At 37.6% G+C, this 22539-nt stretch overlaps 2 long non-coding RNA genes across 3 annotated transcripts in view; one reads left to right on the forward strand and one right to left on the reverse strand.

Moving 5' to 3' along the window:
- Window positions 1-22539, reverse strand: part of LOC143671270 (uncharacterized) — a 59264-nt gene that overhangs the window by 8671 nt on the left and 28054 nt on the right. The gene's annotated exons all lie outside the window — the stretch shown is intronic.
- LOC143671269 (uncharacterized) overlaps window positions 1-22539 on the forward strand; it is a 152743-nt gene that overhangs the window by 667 nt on the left and 129537 nt on the right. The window lies entirely within an intron of this gene.

Raw genomic sequence — 22539 nt, forward strand, 5'->3', positions numbered from 1 at the left:
AACTATTTCTTCTTCCTGTGATTGAAACCATTTATTTTCTAGTTTATAATTTAAAAAAATTTGAACACTTTTCAGCATCTGATATAATTTTGTAGTATCTTGGAATAGAAAAGTCTTCTAGAGTAAGATATTTTAAAATGTCCAGCAATTCAAAATATATATTGATATGTAAATATGCAAATGCATACTTAATGTGGTGCTGAAGACATTTTGCAGAATTACACCCCATATGGGTGCAATTATTAAAAGAGAAGCAAACACACACACACCTCCATCTTTAGGTGTCTGAACATTTTTAAAAGCTATATATTTACAATCCCAGTCAGTGTTATAATAAGTATGTGTTTTAACTTGATACTCTTGATCAATATATTTATATCTATAGTTGTATTTTTATTTATATAAAAAAGATAATAGTGAAAGATTATACCTAGGAGTAAAGGATGTGAATGTATCCACCTTGAAATGTGTTAGGATAAACATTTCATTGGAATAACCGAATTTGAGATAAGCAAATTTCAATTTACATTTACTGAATTCTTTTCTTCTTTCTTTATAGCTTTTAAACATAAAATCTTAGGAGAAATATTTGGGATGAATTTTGAGAAGGATACAAAAAAAGAAACCTAATGTTTGAGTTCTAAATATGTAGTGCCTATTCCAATATATATTCCAATATATGCCCCCATAGTAATGATTAGGTAAGGCAGGTCTCAGAATTAGGATTCCTGAATGATAGCAATATAGGCATTTTATGTCCTGTTTATTATTAAGTAGTCATACATATCAAAAAAATTGTATGTGAGAACCTAATGTTTTTTAATGAATAGGCCAATCCAGAAGTTCTTTGGAAATGTTTTATTTTCTAAAACCTAGGTCTTGCAAATTTTTTCATGATCGTTTCAAATTTCCTAGGAATCTGAAGTGAAAACTTTGGGTCTAAAGCACGATGTTTATATAGATCCAATTTAAATGCAAATTTATGGTTTATGAATGTCAACTGTATGTGTGGGAAGAGGTAGCAATCAATATGCAAAGGGTTATGGGTACTTAATAAAAGGTTTTATGATAGCGCTTTTACTCTTGATCAGCATATGGTTGCTTACTGAACCCTTTGCAACCTCAATATCTTTAGTTAGTAATGAAAATATCATCGAAGACATAATCAGTGACCCACACATGAGAAGGTGTTGAAGATCATTTAGTGAAAAATGCGTGCGTTCCAATGGAAAATGGTAAAACTATGAGACAAAATTATATCTCCTCTGACCGGGACTTTTATATATTTAGTATAAATGTCACAGCAAGTGAGGGAGGCATTATACTGGAAGGGGCTTGAGAGCTATTTAGATGCTTATCTTGGGGGTTCCATTTAGGCTGCTTCCCACTCAACATACAAAGCCTGGTGCCTAGGCCAGAAAATGGAGAACTAGGGAAGTGAGCTAGGTTAAGAACCATGTTCTTGAACCTGGATTTGCTGTTCTCTGGGCAATTAGTTTCCATCATTTTCTTCACCATCTCAGCCCTGGATCCTTAAGAATTGCCATTTGAAGCAGACAACTTGATAACTTGATGTGGGGGATCAAGGTTAAGTAAACAACAGAAGACATGCGAAGCCTTGGAGGATGGAAATGGAATTATTGAAAAGAGAATTTAGTTGATGAAGGTGGGTGGTTTAGGCCTCAGTTTGATTTCAGATGGAAACCAGGGACAAAAGTACAAGTTGCAAGTCAGCCTCATTCACTGGCTCCTTTGGTATCTTGGCTTATTTCAGGCTTGATGGACAGGAGTAAAGTCCCTGGGGGTAGGGCTAACTGGCTTTTTTATTGTATAATATAACATATATACAAAGCAAAGAAATAAAAAGCACTCTTCAACAAGTAGTTATAGGACAGATCCCAGAGTTTGTCATGGGCTACCATACGATCCCTCATATTTTTCCTTCTAGCTGCTCCAGAATATAGGAGGCTGGAGTGCTTAAATACTTTTTTATGATCACAATTTATTTTTTTCCCTTCTTTTTTTGTGAACAATAACATATATGAAAAAAGCTATAAATTTCAAAGCACAGCACCACAATTAGTTACAGAATATATTTCAGACTTTGACGTGTTCTACAATTAGTTGTAGAACGTATTTCAGACTTTGACATGGGTTACAATTTCACAATTTTAGGTTTTTACTTATAGCTCCTCTATAATACTGGAAACTAAAAGAGGTATCAATTTAATCATTCAGCATTCATATTCATTTGTTAAGTCCTATCTTCTATGTATAATTCCACCATCACCTTTGATCTTTCCATACCTCTCTTCAGGGGTGTTTGGGCTATGGCAACTCTAAATTTTTGCTGTTGGAAGGGTCTGTCACTAATTTGGGATAGGGAGATGGAACTATCTGATGTTCTGGAGAGGCTGGGCTAGGTTTCAGGACTTGTTGTAGGTTTCTGGAAAGTTACTCTAGTGCCTGGAACCCTTATGGAATCTTATATATTGCCCTAGGTGTTCTTTAGGATTGGCTGGAATGGTCCTGGTTGGGGGTGGCAGGTTATGATAGGTAGCAAGGTCTACCTGAAACTTGCAGAAGAGCAACCTCCAGAGTAGCCCCTCGACTCTATTTCAACTCTCTGTGCCACTGATACTTTATTAATTACACTTCTTTTCCCCCGTTTGGTCAGGAGGGAAATGTTGATCCCATGGTGCCAGGTCTGGATTCATCCCTGGGAGTCCTCTCCCACGTCACCAGGGTGACTTTCACCTCTGGATGTCATGTCCTACGTAGTGGGGAGGGCAATGATTTCACTTGCAGAGTTGGACTTAGACTAAGGACACATCTGAGCAACAACAGAGGTCCTCCAGAAGCAACTCTTCGGCATGCCTGTAGGTAATCTAAGCTTCTCTGCTACCTACATAAGCTTCACAAGAATAAGCCTCCTGATCAAGGGCATGGCCTATTGATTTGGGTGTCCCTAAAGTTTGACATAGTATCGGGATTCCCTGATGGTAAGGTTTAATAGTTTCATAGTCTTTCTCCCCTCCCTCCAGGGACTTTGCCAATACTTTTTTATTATCTGCTTAATATACTCTAGGATGTTTCCATGCATTACAATAATCTATACAGGATTAAAGGACCTCTTTCTTATTTTATGCTTTCTGTGTTTCGGTTGTTGAAATGAGCTATACAGACAGGTTGAATTAGATTATGCACTACAGAAAATTTCAGTTCCAGATCAAATAAACCTTTATTCCATTGCTTTCAAAGAGTCTGTGTGGTTCTAAAATATAGACTGTCTTCCTTACGCCTATGCTCTGAATTACTTTAACCCCAACCTGTTCAGCTTTGTTCTTATCTCTAAATATCAGGTTATATATATAAAACAGCCTCTCAAAATCCAGAAATAATAATCACCACTCTGGACTAAATGTGTCTGCTGTAAAAGCTTAACATTTAGGCCCCTGTTTTCTTATAAACATTTTCCTAAGGTGACCATACCCATTTTGTTTTTTTGTTTCTGGCTTATTTTGTCTCACCAAATGTAGCACATGTTCCTCCACATCGTTGCATGCCTCACAACATTGTTCCTTTTTGTAGAAGTACTACCTTCGTTCCTAAGTATATACCATTGTTCACTATTCTACTTCTTCGCCAGTGCATCCCTCGGCCACCTGCATTCATTAGGCATCATGTAGAGGGCCCAAAGTCCACAGTCCATCAACATTCTCAATTTTAGATAATTTCATTGTTCCTAAGAGACAGAAAACTAATAAACACACCCTCACCACATAGGAAATCTAAACCTCCTCTTAACTCTTGTCCCTCCCCCCATTATTTACCTCCGTTGCTGTGGTAGCGCTGATGGTTTCCTTTTGAACTTAGCTCATAGCATGCAATGGCAGTTTTTCCCCGTACCCTGAACTTAAATACTCTTTATACAAGGATCATATCTTTGAAGTAATTCTTACGAGAACTCGTTCATATTTCTAGTGTGAGTCAGTGGATCATGTAGGTCTATACAACCCCTTTCAATCTTATTCATCTTCAATATAGGAATATTACTTCTAAACCCACCAGAGAATCACCTTCACTCCTATCTATTCCCTTACATTGAAGTTCAACCTCATGAGCTAACAGTTCACCCACCTCTAGCTTTTATGTATCTCTAAGTCCCCGATATTCTGTATTATAAGCCTCTGATTATACCTTTATGCTGGTCATAAAAGTGGAATCATATAGTATCTGTCCTTTTGTGTTTGGCTAGTTTCGCTCAGCATTATGTCCTCAAGGCTCATCCATCTTATCATGTGCTTCAGGAAGTCATTTTGTCTTACTGCTGCATAATATTCAATTGTATGTATATACCACATTTTGTTGACCTATATGTCTGTTGATGGGCATTTAGTTTGTTTCCATCTTTTGACGATTGTGAATATTGCTGCTATGAACATCGGAATGCAAATATCTGTTCGTGTCGTTGCTTTCAGTTCTTATAGGTATATATAAAGCAGTGGTATTGCTGGGTCATAGGGAAATTCGATATTTAGTTTCCTAAGGAACGGCCAAACCGTCTTCCATAGTGGCTGCACCAGTATACATTCACACCAGCAGTGCATAAGTGTCCCAGTTTCTCCACATCTTCTCCAACATTTATAGTTTCCTGTCTGTTTAACAGTAGCCATTCTTATAGGTGTGAGGTGGTATTTCATTGTAGTTTGATCTGCATTTCCTTTATAGCCAGTGAATATGAGAACATTCTTTATTTGCTTTTGAGCCATCTGTATTTCCTCTTCAGAAAAATGCCTGTTCATATGTTTAGCCCATTTAATAATTGGGTTGTTTGTTCTTTTGTTGAGTTGTATGAATTCTTTGTATATACAGGAAATCAAACCTTTGTCCAATATGTGATTTCCAAATATCTTCTGACATTCAGTTGGCTGCCTGTTCAACTTTTTGACAAAGTCTTTTGAGGTGAAGAAGCATTTGATTTTGAGTTCCCATTTATCTATTTTTTCTTTTGTTGCTTGTGCTTTGGGTGTAAAGTTTAGGAAGCTACCTCCTATTACTAGGTCTTGAAGATGTTTTCCTACATTTTCTCCTAGGAACTTTATGGTGCTAGTTCTTATATTTAGGTGTTTGATCCACTTTGAGTTAATTTTTGTATAGGTTGTAAGAAAGAGGTCCTCTTTCATTCTCTTGGGTATTGATGTCCAGTTCTTCCATGACCAATTATTGAAAGGACTATTTTGTCCCAGTTCAGAGGATTGGGGGCATTGTCAAAAATCAGTTGTCCAGGTGGTCTATTTCTAAACTCTTGATTTGATTCCATTGGTCAATACTTCTGTCTTTGTGCCAGTGCCATGCTGTTTTGAGCACTGTGGCTTTATAACAGGTTTTAAAGGCAGGGAATGTTAATCCTCCCACTTCGTTCTTCTTTTTTAGGATGCTTTTAGCTGTTCAGGGTCTCTTTCCCTTTCAGATGAATTTAGTAGTTAGCTTTCCCAAATCTTCAAAGTCAGTTGTTGGAATTTTGATTGCTACTCTGTTGAATCTGTAGTTCAATCTGGGGAGAATTGACATCTTAACTATATTTAGCCTTCCTATCCATGAGCAGGGAATGTCTTTCCACCTATTTAGATCTCCTTTGATTTCTTTTAGAAATGTTATGTAATTTTTGTGTGCAAGTCCTTTACATCCCTAGTTAAGTTCATTCATAAGTATTTCATTCTTTTAGTTGTTATTTCAAATGGAATTTTTCCCTTAACTATCTCCTCGGCTACGTTATTGCTTGGGAATAGAAATATTACTGATTTTTGCACATTAATTTTATATCCTGCCACCTTGCTGAATTTGTTGATTAGCTCATGTAACTTTGCAGTAGATTTCTCAGGACCTTCCAAGTATAGAATCATATCATCTACAAATAATGAGTTTTACTTCTTCCTTTCCAATTTGGATGCCTTTTATTTCTATGTCCTGCCTGATTGCTCTAGCTAGAACTTCTAGCATAATGTTGAATAATAGTGGTGACAATGGGCATCTTTGTCTTGTCCCTGATCTTAGGGGGAAGGCTTTAAGTCTCTCTCCTTTGAGTAGATTGCTGTCTATTGGTTTTTCATATACTCCCTTTATCATATTGACATAATTACATTTGATTCCTATCTTTTGGAGTATTTTTATCAGAAAAGGATACTGAATTTTGTCAAATACTTTTTCAGCATCAATCGAGATGATCATGTGATTTTTCCCTTTCGATGTGTGAATGTGCTGTATTACGTTAATTGATTTTACTGTATTGAACCATCCTTGTATTCCTGGTATAAACTCCACTTGGTCATCTTGTATAATTCTTTTTAAAAAAATTTTTTTTAGTAATTTTTAAATTAAAAAAAAATTACAAGAAAGAAATACAAACATTCTTAACATATGATCATTCCATTCTACATACATAATCAGTAATTCACAATATCATCACGTAGTTGGATATTCATCATCATGATCATTTCTTGGAATATTTGCATCAATTCAGAAAAAGAAATAAAAAGACAACAGAAAAACAAAATGAAAACAGAAAAAAAAATTATATATACCATACCCCTTACCCCTCCATTTCATTGATCACTAACTTTTCAAACTAAATTTATTTTAACATTTGTTCCCCATATTATTTATTTTTATTCCATATGTTCCACTTGTCTGTTGACAAGGTACATAAAAGGAGCATCAGACACAAGGTTTTCACAATCACACAGTCACATTGTGAAAGCTATATCATTATACAATCATCAACAAGTAACATGGCTACTGGAACACAGCTCTACATTTTCAGGCAGTTCCCTCCAGCCTCTCCATTACATCTTGGATAACAAGCTGATATCTACTTAATACGTAAGAATAACCTCCAGGATAACCTCTCAACTCTGTTTGGAATCTCTCAGCCATTGACACTTTGACTCATTTCACTCTTCCCTCTTTTGGTCGAGAAGGTTTTCTCAATCCTTTGATGCTGGGTCTCAGCTCATTCTAGGTTTTTTATCAATCCCATGATGCTAAGTCTCAGCTCATTATAGGTTTTCTGTCCCACATTGCCAGGAAAGTTCAAACCCCTGGGAGTCATGTCCCATGTAGACAGGGGGAGGGTGTTGAGTTTGCTTGTTGTGTTAGCTGGAGAGAGAGGCCACATCTGAGTAACAAAAGAGGTTCTCTTGGGGGTGACTCTTAGGCCTAATTTTAAGTAGGCTTGACCTATCCTTTGTAGGGTTAAGTTTCATATGAATAAACCCCAAGACTGGGGGTTCAGCCTATAGCTTTGGTTCTCCACACTGCTTGTCAACTTGGGGAGGTTGAATGTCCCCCTGTTCTCACCATTCCCTGAAGGGGACTTTGCAAATACTTTTCCACTTACTGATCAAATCACTCTGGGATTCATCGGGGACAAACCAACAAAATCTCATGTCCTACCCAAGGTTCCATGTACTTATGTTGTTCAACCAAGCTATCTACATAAGTTATATTAGGAAATGCACTAGTCAAAATATAAATTTTATACCAAATAAACATTTTTTTGCTTTAGTCTCACACATAAGTTGAAATTTTAAAATGTTAATTACCATCTATTTTCAGCATCCTGCAGTAATGACATTCTTTTGTTCTTCCTCATGCAAAAATATTTTTTTAATTTGTACATTTAGTCACTATAATTATACACTCTAGGCATTCCTAGGTTATACCATCTCAATCTTTATTGTCTATCTTTCTTTCTAATTTCATTTATGCTCCCAGCCCTCATCCCTCTATCATTCTCACATTCAGCTTCATTCAGTGTTTTAACATAATTGTATTACAGTTAGATAGTATTGTGCTGTCCATTTTATGAGTTTTTATATTCAGTCCTGTTGCACAATCTGTATCCCTTCGGCTACAATTACCCAATACCTTAACCTATTTCAATCTCTTGAGGTCTCTGTTACCAGCGAAATATTCCAAGTTTATTCACTAATGTCAGTTCATATCAGTGAGACCATGCAGTATTTGTCCTTTTGTTTTTGGCAAATCTCACTCAGCATAATGTCCTTAAGGTCCATCCATGTTGTTATACACTTCATAACTTTATTCTGTCTTACAGCTGCATAATAGTCCATCATATGTACATGCCACAGTTTGTTTAGCCACCCGTCTGTTGATGGACATTTTGGCTGTTTTCATCTCTTGGTAATTGTAAATAATGCTGCTATAAACATCGGTGTGCAAATTTCTGTTTGTGCCCTTGCCCTCATGTCCTCTGAGTAGAGATAGCATATAGATAGGTCCTGTTTTTTAATCCATTCTGCCAGTCTATGTCTTTTGATTGGGGAGTTTAATCCATTAACATTTAGTGTTATTACTGACTGGGTGGTACTTTCTTCTACCATTTTGCCTTTTGGATTTTATATGTCACATCTAATTTTCCTTCTTTTTACCTTTACTCATAGTCTTCCTTTCTACACTCTTCTCCACACCTCTCTCTTCTGTCTTTTCATATCTGTCTCTAGTGCTCTCTTTAGTATTTCTTGCAGAGCTGGTCTCTTGGTGACAAATTCTGCCAGTGATTTTTTGCCTGAAAATGTCTTAATTTCCCCCTCATTTATGAAGTACAGTTTTGCTGGATATAGAATTCATGGTTGGCAGTTTTTGTCTTATAATAATTTAAATATATCATCCCACTGTCTTCTTGCCCCCATAGTTTCTGCTGAGAAATCTACGTATAGTCTTACTGGGCTTCCCTTGTATGTAATGGATTGCTTTTCTCTTGCTGCTTTCAAGATTCTCTCTTTCTCTTTGACCTCTGGCATTCTGATTAGTAAGTGTCTTATAGAACTTCTGTTTGGATCTGTTCTCTTTGGGGTATGCTGCACTTTGGATCTGTAATTTTAAGTCTTTCATAAGAGTTGGGAAATTTTCAGTGATAATTTCTTCCATTAGTTTTTCTCCTCCTTTTCCCTTTTCTCTCCTTATGGGATACCCACAACACATATATTTGTGCGCTTCATATTGTCATTCAATTCCGTGAGTCCCTGCTCATGTTTTTCCATTTTTTTCCCTATATTTTCTTTATCTTGTCAGATTTCAGATGTTCCATCTGCAGTTCACTAATCCTATCTTCTGCCTCTTGAAATCTGACATTGTAGGTTTCCATTGTTTTTTACATCTCTTCTACTGTGACTTTTGTTCCCATAAGTTCTGCAATTTGTTTTTTCAGACTTTCGATTTCTTCTTTTTGTTCATTCCTTGCCTTCTTTATATCCTCCGTAAATTCACTGATTTGGCTTTTGATGAGGTTTTCCATGTCTGTTCGTATATTCTGAATTAATTGTTTCAGCTCCTGTATCTCATTTGAATTGTTGGTTTTTTCCTTTGACTGGGCCATATCTTCAATTTTCCTAGTGTGATTTGTTATTTTTTGCTGGCCTCTAGGCATTTAATTACCTTAATTAGTTTATTTTGGAGATTGCTTTCACTTCTTTTACCTAGGGTTTTCTTGCTGGATGAATTTGTTGTCTATCTGTTCTTTGACATTCAGTTCAACTTTTTCTGGACCTCTAGCTTAGGTTTTGTTTAACAGAGGATATATTTTCAGTTCTTGTTTTCTTTTTTCTTGCCCTGCCTGTATGGTGCCTTTCCCCCCACCCTTAGGAGGGTCTACGTAGGTATTATAGACCCCAGCCGGATCTTCCCAGACCAAACTGGCCTCCTGTCAGGAGGAAAGAGCCACCTGCATCGGTTTTCCCTGTGTGAGACCCAGCAGATTGAAAGACGTTCCTGTGAAGTCTCTGGGCTCTGTTTTTCTTATGCTGCCCAGTATGTGGTGCTTGTCTGCCTGCAGGTCCCCCCAGCATAAGATGATGTGGTACTTTTAAGTTTGGCAGACTCTCCTTGCTGGGGACGTGGTGGAGATCAAGGAGAGGTTGTAGTCTGGTTTTAATGACTTCAAATCAACAATCCCTTGAGGGAGGGATTCCACCTAAGTTAGGCTTCACCCCACCCCTGGGGAAGTCACAGGTTCCAGACAAGCCCTCAAAGTGAGTTGGTTTCTGCCTATGCCTGGGGCAGTTGCAACCTGAGACGCCCTGATGCTGTATCCAAAGGCAGTCAAGCCTTTGTAGAAACACAGCCACAAAAACCTCTGTTTCCTTTTTTTTTTCTTTTTCCCTCAGAAAAAGGTACCAGGGCAAAAATGAGCGACCTCTGCTTTGACCAGGTACACCTGAGCTGGGGGCCTATTTTTAGTAGTCAGAATTTGTTAATTAATTCCACAGTTGGCGTTTGATTGTGCTCAGCCCCTGCTGCTGGTAAAGTCTCTTTCCTTTCCCATCTGGGAATCAACCTGTGGGGGAGGGGCGCCAGCCACTGCAGCTTGGGGAACTCACGGTTCTGGGGGGGCTCACAGCCAGTCCAGCTGGTCCAGACTGGGGTACCCTGTGTACCCAGTCACTGATGTGGCCCCAAGAGCTGTTCTGTAGTGTTTCTGGTTATTTCATAGTTGTTCTGGAGGACGAACTAAGACGCACACATTGCTAAACCGCCATCTTGGCCTGGACTCCTGTATAATTCTTTTAATGTGCTGTTGGATTCGATTTGCTAATATTTTGTTGAGAATTTTTGCATCTATATTCATTAGGGAGATTAACCTATAGTTTTCCTTTCTTATAGCATCTTTACCTGGTTTGGGTATTAAAATGATATTAGCTTCATAAGATGAATTAGGTAGAATTCCTTTTTCCTGAATTTTTTGGAAAAGTTTGAGGAGGATTGGTGTTAGTTCTTTCTGGAATGCTTGATAAAATTCCCCTGTGAAGCCATCTTGCCCTTGGCTTTTCCTTGTAGGAGGATTTTTGATGACTAATTGACTCTCTTTACTTGGGATTGGTTTGTTGTGATCTTCTACTTCTTACTGAGTCAATGTAGCTTGTTTGCATGTCTCCAGGAATTTTTCCATTTCATCTAAGTTGTCTAGCTTGTTGGCATATAGTTTTTTGTAGTATCCTCTTATGATTTCTTTAGGGTCTGTAGTAATGCACCCCTTCTCATTTCTGATTTTGTTTATTTGGGTCTTCTGTCTTTTATTCTTTGCCAGTCTTGCTAGTGGCCCATGAATGTTAATTGATTTTCTCAAAGAAACAACTTTTGGATTTATTGATTCTTTCTATTGTTCTTCTGTCCTTTGATTCATTTATATCTGCTTTAATCTTTGGTATTTTTCTTTTCCTATTTGCTTTGGGGTTATTTTGATGTTCTTTCTTAAGTTCCTTCAGGTTTTTTGTTAAGTCCTTGATATTTGCTCTTTCTTGTTTTTTAATATAGGCATTTAGGGCAATAAGTTTCCTCTCAGAACAGCCTTTGTTGCATACCATAAGTTCTGATAAGTTATATTCTCATTTTCATTAATCTCCAGATAGCTACTCATTTCTCTAGCAATTTCTTCTTTCACCCCTTGGTTGTTTAAGAGTGTGTTATTTAATCTCCATATATTTGTGAATGTTCTCATTCTTCAGTAGTTATTGAGATCCAGCTTCATCCCTATGAAGGGATCAGAGAAAGTGCTTTGAATAATTTCAGTATATTTAAATTCATGAGTACCTCTTTTGTTACCTCTTATATGATCTATCCTGGAGAATGTTCCATGAGCACTAGAGAAGAATGTATAACCTTGTGCTTTGGGGTGTAATGACCTATATATATCTGTTAGGTCTAATTTATTCATCAAGTTATTTAACTTTTCTCTTTCCTTGTTGATCTTCTGTCTGGTGGTCCTGTCTATAGAGGAGAGTGGTGTTGAAATCTCCTACGATTATTGTTGAAACGTCTATTGCTCCCTTCAGTTTTACCAGTGTCTGTCTCATGTACTTTAGAACTCCTTGACTGGGAGCATAAACATTTGTGATTGTTATATCTTCTTGATGACTTGACCCTTTAATTAGTATATAGTGTCCTTCTTTGACTCCTATGATGTCTTTACGTTTAACGTCTATTTTGTCTGATATTAGTATAGCTACTCCTGCTTTCTTTTGGTTACAACTTGAGTGGATAATCTTTTTCCATCCTTTCACTTTCAGTCTATTTTTATCCTTGTGTCTAAGATGAGTCTCTTGGAAGCAGCATATAGCTGGATTATGTTTCTTAATCTATTCTGTCAATCTGTATCTTTTAATTGGTAAGTTTAGTCCATTAGCATTCAGAGTTATTACTGAAATGGTGTTTCTTAATTCCACCATCTTATCTTTTTTATTTTATTTGTCAGATCTATATATTCTTTTCCCTCTTTCTCTTTCTATTCTTTAAATTACTCTTACTGGTACTCTAATTCTGTGCCCTCCTCCAGACCTACCTCTCCTGTCTGTTTTTTCAGCTGGCAGAACTCCTTTTAGTATCCCTTGTAGGGCCGATCTCTTGTTGACAAATTCTTTCAAGACTTATTTGACTGTGAAAACTTTAATCTCTCCCTCAGTTTTGAAGGACAATTTGGCTGGGTATAGAATTCTTGGCTAGAAGTCTTGTTCTTTCAGGATCTTGAATATATCATATCACTGCCTTCACACCTCCAGGGTGCTAGTTGAGTAGTCTGAACTCAGTCTTATTTGATTTCCCATATATTTAGCAGATGTTTTTTCTTTTGCCACTTTCAGGATTTTCTGCTTCTCTTCAGCATTTGACAGACTGATTAGTATGTGCCTTGGGGAAGGCCTACTTGTATTTATTCTGCTTGGAGTTCTTTAGGCTGCTTTGATTTGTATATTTATGTCCTTTATGAGGGTTGAGAAGTTTTCCCCCATTATATCCTCAACTACTTTTCCTAGCCCTTTACTCCTTTCTTCTTCTGGGACACCAATGATTCTTTTATTTGTGCAGTTTGTTTTGTCTGTCATTTCCCTGAGTTTGAATTTATTTTTTTCCATCTTTTTCACCATTTGCTGTTTTGAGTCTCTGAAGTCAATTATCCTGTCCTCTATATCATTTATTCTTTCTCTGTCTCTTCAAATCTGGTGTTGTGGGCCTCTAGTATGTTTTTTTTTTTGTCAGCAGAATCTTTAATCTCTGATTTCTGCTATGTTTCTGTTTATTCTTTCACATTCCACTTTGTGCTCTTCTACTGTCTTCTTGATCTCCTTTATGTCATTTGCTATCCCACTTATTTCATTAAGTAGAGTTGTGTGAACATCTTTGATTAGTTGTTCAAATGTCTGTGTCTCCTGTGGTATTTTAATTTCGTTATCAGGCAGGGTTATATCTGTCTGCATTGTGATATGCTTAGTGATCTTCTGCTGTCTTTGTCACATGTAAATATCTTGATTGATTTACCTTGGGAGTTGATTTCTTTCAGTAGTCTAAGGCCTTGTGTTTGTGGGATGGTTGTACAGCAGGGAGCGGGGCACAGAATGGAGCACTCAGTACAGTGATTTGTTTCAGGGCAGGTATGGGTGCAGGTTGGGGATGTTACGCTGATCCTTGTGAATATGGGCTCTCAGTGGCAAGGGAGGATGTAGCTGTGTGGGTGCACCGGTCTGGGGGGCATAACCCTGGTGTGCACTAGTCTAAGCATGGGAACCTTTGTGTGCATGTGTAGAGCTGTGGCAGCAGGTCGGCATTATGCCTTCATGGATTTGGGGCAGGTGTGGCCTGGCTACGCAGGTTGACACTTTCTCAGAGCTGGGAAGTGAGGCTGAGGGCTGAGTGCATGGGTGGTTCTAGGACTGCTGTAAAGTATGGTCCCCAGAGCTGAATGACATGATTGGGGGCCCGTGTGTATGTGTGGGCCTGGGAGTGCCATAAACGATGTGTTGAGCTCAGGGAGGGCAGGGTGAGGCTGTGCAACACTATGGGCGGGTGGGGGTGGTAGCCTAGGTATGGAGGTTAGTACCCACAGCCTTCCTGTGCTGGCAACACTCTGCAGGGAATGGGGAGGGGGAGGTAGTGCTCGGGAGGTGTGCAGGAGAGGTGCGCTGGGCTGCACTTGGGGTGGGGGTGGGGCAGGTACATGCACTGGGGGCTGGTGGGGTGGGGGCACCTGGAGCTTGGGGAATGGGAGTGGGTGACAGGGTTCAGGTCCAAGGGGTGTGGTGTGAGTTGTCAGTCCCAGGGCTGGGCTGGTGAGGGTAGTGTGCCCAAGGAACATGGCCTGGCTTACTTCCTAGTCCTTTGTTTTCCTCTGTGCACTCCCACAGGCTTTGGGGCTCTGTGGCTGCAAGCCTCAGCGCCAAGCTCCAACCTTCTGTCTCTCAGATCCTTGGCCTCTGCAGCCAGGGCTGCCACATGTGGTGCAGAAGGCTCTCCCAGGTCAGCTGCAGTCCTAAATCACTGCCTCAGTTGCCCTCCTGTCCCTTCTCTATCTTTTCTGTGGAGCAGGGTGAATTTTGAGCAACTCTAGTCGGCCATCTTCCTGGGAGTCCTCAGGGCTAATTGGCTTTTTAAAAAACATTTTTAGTTTATTTTCTTTATGTTTTGATTGTATAATATAACATATATACAAAGCAAAGAAATAAAAAAGTAGTAGTTTTCAAAGAACTCTTTGACAAGTATTTACAGGATAGATCCCAGAGTTTGTCATGGGATACCAAATGATCCTCTCAGATTTTTTCTTCAAACTACTTCAGAATATGGAATGCCAGAAGGAATAAACATATATTTTTTATCATCACAACCGACTTTTTTTCTTTTTTGTGAAAAATAACATGTATACAAAAAAGCAATAAATTTCAAAGCACAGCACAACAGTTAATTGTAGAAGAGACTTCAGAGTTTGGTATGGGTTACAATTCTACCATTTTAAATTTTTAATTGTAGCTGATCTAAGATACTGGAGATTAAAAGAAATATCAATTTAATGATTCAGCAATCATATTCGTTTGTTAAACCCTAACTTCTCTGTATAGCTCCACCATCACCTTTGATCTTTCTATCCCACTCTTTAGGGGTATTTGGGCTATGCCCATCCTAACTTTTTCATGTTGGAAGGGCCTGTCAATAATATGGGGTAGGGAGATGGATCTAGCTGATGTTCTGGAGAGGCTCAACTCTCTAGGTTCAGGACTTATCTGATCCAGAGACCCATCTGGAGGTTGTAGTTTCTGGAAAGGTACCCTACTTCATGGAAACTTTGTAGAATTCTATATATTGCTCTAGGTGTTCTTTAGGATTGGGGTTTGGCAATGGTAGCAATGTCTAACTGAAGCTTGTATAAGAGTGGCCTCCAGAGTAGCCTCTCGACTCTATTTGGACTCTCTCAGCCACTGATATTTTATTAGTTACACTTGTTTTCCCCCTTTTGGTCAGGATGCAGTTGTTGTCCTGCAGTGCCAGGGCCAGATTCATCCCTGGGATTCATCTCTCACGCTGCCAGGGAGACTTTCTCCCCTGGATGTCATGTCCCACATAGTGGCAAGGGCAATGATTGCACTTGCAGAGTTGAACTTAGAGAGAGTGAGGCTACATTTAGGCAACAAAAGAAATCCTCCAGAAAACCTATAGGCAGGCTAAACTTCTCCACTACCTAAATAAGCTTCACAATAGTAAGCCTCAAGATCAAGGGCTTGGCCTATTTATTTGGGTGTCCCTAAAGTTTGACACAGTTTCAGGGGATTCCCTGATGGTAGAGTTTAATAGTTCCATATTTTTCCTCCCATCACTCAAGGGACTTTGCCAATACTTTTTGATTCTCTGCTTAGTATACTCTGAGATGTATCTAGGCATTACATTAAGCTCTGCAGGATTAAAGGCCCTCATTCTTATTCTGGGCTCCCTGTGTTTCACTTGTTCAAATGAGCTATCCAGATAGGTTGAGTTAGAATATGTGCTACAGAAAATTTAGGTTCTGGACAAAGGAACCTTTCTTCCTTTTGTCTTGAAGAGTAGGTGTGGTTCTACAATATAGCCAATATCTTCCTTACCCCTGTGTTCTGAATTACCTTAATCCTGACCTGATCTGCTTCGTTCTTATCTCTAAATACCAGGTTAAAGATATATAAAACAGCCTCTCAGAATCCAGAAATAATAATTACCACTCCAGAATAAATGTGTCTGCTATAAATGCTTACACTCTAGGCTCCTGTTTTCTTGGAAGCATTTTCTAAAGGCAACCATACCATTGTTGTTCTTTTGTTTCTGGCTTATTTTACCTTAACGAATGTCCCACATGTTCATTCACACCATTGCATGCCTCATGGCTTTGTTCCTTTTATGTAGCAGCCAAACATTCATTTTTAAGTATATATCATCATTGGCCAATCTACTTCTCAGTCAGTGCATCCTTCAGTCACCTTTTCCATGGACATAAAAGTGGAATCATACAGTATCTATTGTTTTGTGTCTGGCTTATTTCATTCAGCAGTATGTTCTGACGGGTCATCCATGTTGTCATGTGTTTCAGGATGTCACTTTGTCTTACTGCTGCATAATATTCCATTGTATGTATATACCAGATTTTTTAATCTACTCGTCTGTTGATGTGTATCTTTTGGCGCTTGGATTTAGTGTTGCTCTGAACGTTAGTGTGCAAATGTCGGTTTGTGTCATTGCTTTCAGCTCTTCTGGTTATATATCAAGTAGTGCTGTTGCTGGGTCATAGGGCATCTTGAAATTTAGTTTCCTAAGGACCCGCCAAACAGTCTTCCATAGTGGCTACATCGTTATACATTCCCACCAGCAGTGCATAAGTGTTCCAGTTTCTCCACATCCTCTCCAACATTTATAGTTTCCTGTTTGTTTAATAGCAGCCATTCTTATAGGTGTGAAGTGGTATCTTATTGTAGTCTTGATCTGCATTTCCCTTATAACCAGTGAAAACAAGCATCTCTTCATGTGCTTTTTTTGTTGTTGTTGTTGGAAAGTAACTTTTTTTTTAGCATTTTAAAAAATATTTTTATTGACAAATCTTCCCACACATGCAGTCCATATATGGTGTATAATCAATAGCTCTCAATATTTTCACATAGTTGTGCATTCATCACTGTGATCACTTTTAGAATATTTGCATCACTCCAAAAAAAGAAATAGAAAGATAAAAGAAAAAACTCACACATCCCATACCCTTAACCCTCCCTCTCATTCACCATTGGTATTTCAATCTACCTAATTCATTTTACCCCTTATCTCCCCTAATATTTATTTATTTATTTATTTTTTTACATGGGCAGGCACCAGGAATTCAAGCCGGGTCTCTGGCATGGCAGGCGAGAACACTGCCACTGAGCCACCATCACACCGCCCTATTTATTTTATATATATATATTTTACTCATTTTTTCCATACCCTGGATAAAAGGAACATCAGATGCAATGTTTTCATAATCACACAGTCATAGTATAAGAATTGTATCATTATACAATTGTCTTCAAGAATCAAGGCTACTAGAACATAGTTCAAGAGTTTCAGGAACTTCTTTCCATCCATTTCAATTTACCATAAACTAAAATGGGATATCTATATAATGCATAAGAATAACCCCCAGGATAACCTCTTGATTCTGTTTGAATTCTCTCAGCCACTGAAACTTTATTTTGTCTAATTTCTCACTTCCCTCTTTTTGCCAGGAAGACTTTCTCAATCCCATATTCATGTGATTTTGAGCTATCCGTATTTGCTCTTCAGAAAAATGCCTATTCATATATTTAGCCCATTTTATAATTGGGTTGTTTGTTCTTTTGTTGTTGAGTTGTATGATGTGTTTGTGTTTACAGGATATCAAACCTTTGTCCAATATGTGATTTCCAAATATTTTCTCCCATTCAGTTGGCTGCCTCTTCACCTTTTTGATAGTCTTTTGAGGTACAGAAGGATTTGATTTTGAGGAGTTCCCGTTTATCTATTTTTCTTTTTGTAGCTTGTGCTTTGGATGTAAAGTTTAGGGAGCTACTTCCTATTACTAGGTCTTGAAAATGTTTCCCTACATTTTATTCTAGAAGCTTTATGGTACTAGTTCTCATAGTTAGGTGTTTGATCCACTTTGAGTTAGTTTTTTGTATAGGGTATAAGATAGGGGTCCTTTTTCATTCTCTTGGCTATTGATGTCCAGTTCTTCCATGCCCATTTATTGAAAAGACTATTTTGTGCCAGTTCAGGGGATTTGGGGGTCTTTTCAAAAATCAGTTCACCATAGATTTGGTGGTCTATTTCTGTACTCTGATTCGATTGCATTGGTCAATGCTTCTGTCTTTGTGCCAGTACCATGCTGTTTTGACCAGTGTGGCTTTATAATAGGTTTTAAAGTCAGGAAATGTTAATCATCCCGCTTCATTCTTCTCTTTTTAGGATGCTTTTAATTATTTGGAATCTCTTTCCCTTCCACATGAATTTAGTAACTAGCTTTTCCACGTCTTCAAAGTAGGTTGTTGGAATTTAGATTGGTATTGTGTTGAATCTGTAGATCAATTTGGGTAGAACTGACATCTTAACTATATTTAACCTTCCTATCCATGAGCAGGGAATGTCTTTCCACCTATTTAGATCTTCTTTGATTTCTTTTGGCAATATTATGATAGTTTTCCATGTACAAGTCCATTATGTCCCTAGTTAAGTTCATTCCTGAGTACTTGATTTTTTTAGTTGCTATTTTGAATGGAAATTTTTCTTTAACTAACTCCTCACCTGGGTCATTGCTTGTGAATAGAAATGTTGCTGATTTTTGCATATTAATTTTATATCCTGCCACCTTGCTGAATTTGTTTATTAGCTCAAGTAACTTTGCTGTATATTTCTCTGGATCATCCAAGTATAGTAGCATGTCATCTGCAAATAATGAAACTTTTACTTCTTCCCTTCTAAGTTGAATGCCTTTTATTTCTATGTCCTGCCTGATTGCTCTAGCTAGAACTTCTAGGACAATGTTGAATAACAGTGGTGACAGTGGGCATCCTTGTCTCATTCCTGATCTTAGGGGGAAAGCTTTCAGTCTCCCTCCGTTGAGTACAATGCTGGCTACAGGGTTTTCATATAGTCTCTTTATCATATTGAGGTAGTTACCTTTGATTCCTATCATTTGGAGTGTTTTTATCAGAAAAGGATGTTGAATTTTGTTAACTGATTTTTCAGTATCAATTGAGATGATCATATGATTTTCCCTTTTGATTTGTTAATGTGCAGTATTACATTAATTGCTTTTCTTGTGTTGAATCATCCTTGTATTCCTGGTATAAGCCCCATTTGGTCATGGTGTATAATTATTTTAATGTATTGTTGGATTCGATTTGCTAATATTTTGCTGAGAATTTTTTTTTTTTATTAATTAAAAAAAGAATTAACAAAACAATTAGAAATCATTCCAATCTACATGTACAATCAGTAATTCTTAATAACATCACATAGTTGCATATTCATCATTTCTTAGTACATTTGCATCGATTTAGAAAAAGAAATAAAAAGACAACAGAATAAGAATTAAAACAATAATAGAAAGAAAAAAAACAAAAAAAACAAAAACAAAAAACCTATACCTCACATGCAGCTTCATTCAGTGTTTTAACATAATTGCATTACAATTGGGTAGTATTGTTTTGCTGAGAATTTTTGCACCTACTTTCATTAGTGACATTGGCCTGTAGTTTTCCTTTCTTATAGCATCTTTACCTGGTTTTGGTATTAAAATGATATTATCTTCATAAAATGAGTTAGGAACAGTTCCTTTTTATTCAATTTTTTGGAAAAGTTTGAGCAGGATTGGTGTTAATTCTTGTTTTGGAATGTTTGATAAAATTCCCCTGTGAAGCCATCTGGCCCTGGGCTTTTCTTTGTAGGAAGATTTTTGATGACTGATTGAATCTCTTTAATTCTGACTGGTTTGTTGAGATCTATTTCTTCCTGAGTCAGTGTAGCTTGTTTGTGTGTTTCCAGGAATTTGTCTGTTTCCTCTAAGTTGTCTAGTTTGTTGGCATATAGTTGTTCCTAATATCCTCTTTTGATTTCTTTTATTTCTTCAGGGTCTGTGGTAATGCATTCCTTCTTATTTCTGATTTTGTTTATTTGCATCCTCTCTCTTTTTTTTGTCAGTCTTGCTAGTGGCCCATCAATGTTATTGATTTTCTCAAAGAACCAATTTTTGTTTTTATTGATTCTTTCTATTGTTCTTTTGTTCTCCCATTCATTTATCTCTGCTTTAATCTTTGTTATTTCACTTCTGTTTGCTTTGGGGTTAGGTTGCTGTTCTTTCTCAGGTTCTTCCAAGTGAGCCCTAAGTTTTTGCTCTTACTTGTTTTTTAATATAAGCATTTATGGCAATGAATTTCCCTCTTAGCTCATCTTTTGCCACATCCCATAAGTTTTGATAAGTTGTATTCTCATTTTCATTTGTCTCTAGATAGCACTAATTTCTCTGGCAACTTTTTCTTTGTCCCACTATTTGTTTAAGATTGTGTTATTTTATCTCCATATATTTGTGAATGCCTTCAGGTTTTTGGTGGTTATTGAGAGCCCAGATTCATTCCCTTGTGATCAGAGAAAGTGTTTTGAATAATTTCAAAGTTTTTAAATTTATAAAGACCTGTTTTGTGTCCCAAAGTATGCTCTATCCTGGAGAATGTTGCATGAGCACTAGAAAAAAATGTATATCTTTGTGTTTTGTGGTGCAATGACCTATATATGTCTGTTAGATCTAATTCATTTATCAAGTTGTTGAACTTCTCTGTTTCCTCGTTGGTCTTCTATTTATAGAGGAGAAAGACAGAAGTCCAGCTTTGCTGGTTGTTTTATCTATAGAAGAGAGTGGTGTATTGAAGGCTCCTACTATTATTGTTGAAACATCTATCGCTCCCTTTAGTTTTGCCAATGTCTGTCTCATGTACTTTTGAGCTCCTTGATTGGGAGCATATACATTTATGATTGCTCTATCTTCTTGGTGAATTGTCCCATTTATTAATATATGGTGTCCTTCTTTGTTTCTTATGCTGTCTTTACATTTAAAGTCTATTTTGTCCGATGTTAGTATAGCTAATTCTGCTTTCTTTTGGTTACAACTTATGTGGAAAATCTTTTCCATCCTTTTACTTTCAATCTGTTTGCATGCTTGTGTCTAAGATGAGTCTCTTGTAAGTAGCATATAGCTGGATTATATTTCTTAATCCATTCTGCCAATTTGTATCTTTTAATTGGTATGTTTAGTCTGTTCACATTTGAAGCTATTATTGAAAAAAGCATTTCTTGAATCCACCATCTTATCTTTTTTATTTTATTTATCAGATCTATATATTCTTTCCCTCTTTCTCTTTTTATCCTTCACGTTACCCTTACTGGTACTCTTCAGTTCTGTGCCCTCCTCCAGACCACCCTCTCCTGTCTTTTTGTTTTCATCTGGCAGAACTCCCTTTAGTATTTCTTGTAGGGCCGGTCTCTTGTTGACAAATTCTTTCAGGATTTGTTTGTCCGTGAAAATTTTAATCTTTCCCTCAGTTTTGAAGTATAATTTGGCTGGGTACAGAATTCTTGTCTGGAAGTCTTTCTCGTTCAGGATCTTATATATACCATACCACTGGCTTCTCATCTCCATGGTGCCAGTTGAGTAGTCTGAACTCAGTCTTATGTAGTTTCTCTTGTATGTAGTAGATTGATTTTCTGTTGCTGCTTTCAGAATATTCTGTTTCTCTTCAACATTTGACAGACTGATTAGTATGTGTCTTGGGAAAGTCCTATTTGCATGTATGCTGTTTGGAGTTCATTGGGCTTCTTTGACTTGTATGTTTATGTCCTTTATAAGGGTTGGGAAATTTTCCCCCATTATATTCTCAATTACTCTTCCTAGCCCTTTATGCCTCTCTTTTCCTTCTGGGACACCAATGATTCTTTTATTTGTGCACTTTGCTTTGTCTATCATTTCCCTGAGATCCAATTTAAATTTTTCTATCTTTTTTGTCATTTGCTCTTTTGTGTGTTTGAATTCAGTTATCCTATCCTCTATTTCACTTATTCTTTCTTTTGCCTCTTCAAATTTGCTATTGTGTGCCTCTAGTATGTTTTTATTTGGTCAACAGAGTATTTAATCTCCATGATATCCGCTATTTTTCTATTTATTCTTTCAAATTCCTCTTTATGCTCTTCTACTGTCTTCTTGATCTCCTTTAGTCATTTGCCATCCCACTTATTTTATTAAGTAGAGTTATATGAACATCTTTGTTAGTTGTTCCAGTGTCTGTGTCTCTCTGGTATTTTAATTTGGTCATTAGGTAGGGCAATATCTGCCTTCACTGGATTATGATTAGTGATCTTCTGATGTTTTCGTCACACATAAATATCTTGATTGATTTACTTTGGGAATTGATTTCCTTTAGTAGTCTAAGGCCTTGTGTTTGTGGGATGGTTGTACAGCAGGGAGCATGGTCTGGGGTGGAGCGCTCAGTGGGGTGATTTCTTTCAGGGCAGGTGTAGCCACAGGTTGGGAATGATATGCTGATGCTTGTGAAGGTGGGCGCCCAGCAGCCAGGGATGATGTATCTGTGTGATGGCACCGGTCTGTGAGGCATAACCATGGTATGCGCTGGTCTAAGGCACGAGGGGCCCTTTGTGCACATGTGTAGTGCTATGGTAGCAGGT

This window comes from Tamandua tetradactyla, chromosome X (assembly GCF_023851605.1).
Source record: "Tamandua tetradactyla isolate mTamTet1 chromosome X, mTamTet1.pri, whole genome shotgun sequence".
NCBI lineage: Eukaryota > Metazoa > Chordata > Mammalia > Pilosa > Myrmecophagidae > Tamandua > Tamandua tetradactyla.